Source organism: Branchiostoma floridae, chromosome 6, assembly GCF_000003815.2.
Source record: "Branchiostoma floridae strain S238N-H82 chromosome 6, Bfl_VNyyK, whole genome shotgun sequence".
NCBI classification, from domain to species: Eukaryota; Metazoa; Chordata; class Leptocardii; order Amphioxiformes; family Branchiostomatidae; genus Branchiostoma; species Branchiostoma floridae.
Genome location: NC_049984.1, coordinates 17,900,439 through 17,902,784, shown reverse-complemented (window position 1 = coordinate 17,902,784; position 2,346 = coordinate 17,900,439).

Sequence of the window (2,346 nt, the reverse complement as noted above, 5' to 3'; positions counted from 1 at the left end):
TATGTATGGATTGCAATATAATAATGAAAATACTGATGGGTTATTGACAAGTCCATTAATGTGTCTCCCTCAGTTCAGTCAGTGTCTCCCTACATATTGACAAACTACACTTGTAAAATCAATGCCTTGGGGGAATGTAATTTTTTACATGTCTGCTACATTCATAATATTGAGACGTAAAATGTGAAGGGAAAAATATTTCATTAGTTTTGTTAGTTTTAATACACTAACCAAGTACTTGCAAAATTATTTTTGACACCTACATTTCCACATGCTAGCTTCCATGTACTCACATCACATGTACCATATATTACATATTACTTTGTAAGGAACCAAATGCTAATAATGCACCTTATCCTGTCGGCAACTCACATACTGATCAACAATATACTGTAAATTCCTTTGCTGTCACAGTAAGAGGGAAAAGGATATTCGTGGTTGGTCATTTTTTAGTACATGTATAGTAGTAATACCATTTGTACATTGAAAACAAATGTTATTAGTAGTGTCGTAAGTTCACAATGGATATGTCACCACAAAGACCATGATTTGATAATACCACCACTGCAAAAGTCTCAAGATTTACCCTCTATATCTTCCCACTCCTGTGTGGCCTAACCTGCATCGACTTGTTAGGTAGACACTGAGTTAGGCAAAAATCTCCCATCAACATGCTAGGTACCATTTTACAGGAATCTCCTATCAGCTAGTCCAGGTCATTAGTTGAATACAGAATACCTTCCTACGTAACATTTTTACTTGTTGTTGTAGAAGTTTGATTGTGCCTAAAGGAGGTTGTAGTCAAAGCAGAACAGGCCAAAGGGCTATTATGAAATCATTTGAAAGAGCTTTTAACCAATTGGTACAATTACTAAATTATGTGTTTTTAGTGTATAAGATATTTGATATACAAAAAATATGCTGGTAATGGCATTAGTTTGGACAGCTGTCAATCATCTCATGAACATCCTCAGGTGTGACAGTGTGTTACCATGGCAACAGTGGAGGATGGAGGCAGGGGAGACATGACGGAGGCTCCAGTCAAACCTACAGTGGAGGCGCCTGTCAAGTCACCCGCACCTCAACCTGTACAGTCTGGAGATGAGCCCAATGCTACAACTGCAGGTAGGGAAAATCAACATAACATTTTTTTCTCAAGCTTTGCACTGTTGTGTGTTGTTTCTATTGTTATGTTTACGTTAAGGTAAAGTTCATAATTTGCGGATGGGCTGATTATACCAGTAGAGATCTGTACTATGACATAATTAATAATGGCTGTGCAAGTATATATAGTCTTATCCAATCCATGTCTCCTACAAAGGAAGTAAGTAGTTCTACTAGTCTCTCGAAAGTCTTGTGTTGTATCTCATGGTTGCTGTGCAATTAAATTATTCATAACATTTGTATCTTTCATAACTTGTACGCCCATTCTCTGTTAACGTGTGCAAATGCTGTCTCAAGAAAATATTTGGCTGTTTTACTTTTAAAATACACATTGCAAATGTTAACTAAGAATGTATAGGTAAAGAGGTATATATATCTATATGTGGCTGCAGAGCTTGTTGCTTTTCAAGATGTCTTTTTTTTTCAAATTCAGAGTAAATTGTGTTTGATTATGCTTAATGTGTACCTTGTGTAATTCAAACAGCTGAGGACGGTTCAGCTGAACAGGTGCAGGAGGCAGTTGAACAGGTGGAAGCACCTGGTGACCAGGTGGAGGCAGCAGGTGAACAGGTGCAAGCTCCAGGTGAACAGGGGGAGGCATCAGGTGAACAGGTGCCAGCCGAGAAGCAGGATGACCTGGGACAGCTGCAGTCGTACCTGGAGACATTCCACCAGGAGATCTCGGCAGATGTCAAGCCTCTGGCCGAGGGGGGTGCTGACGGGCAGCAGGGTAAAGATGAGGCACCAGGTGTGTCATCTACCGTCACACCTGTGTTGTTTTCTTTTGTTTGTTTATCATTTTCACATAGCATTACTACCATTAACAGCATGTATTATTTCTGTTTATCTTGAATTGTAAGTAACAGATTACAGTTCTATAGCTGAAGGCTGTTTAGTCATAAGTTTAGACTACTGACGACCAATGTTAGGTTCTTAATTTTAATGCTGTAAAACCGAACAGATTCAGTGTCAAAAAAGCTACCTCAATACAGAGAATACAAAGGTTGTAGTAATACTAATTTAGTGTTAATGTAATACAATGTTTCTGTAATAGAAGTTATGACAATGATATATGAGTGCTTTTCTGCTTAGGGGCATTTTTTTACATTTGTATAAATGCAATTACTATATCCTGTTTGTATTGTTATTTTATAGCAGATGCTGTTACTGCTGTTGAAGAAG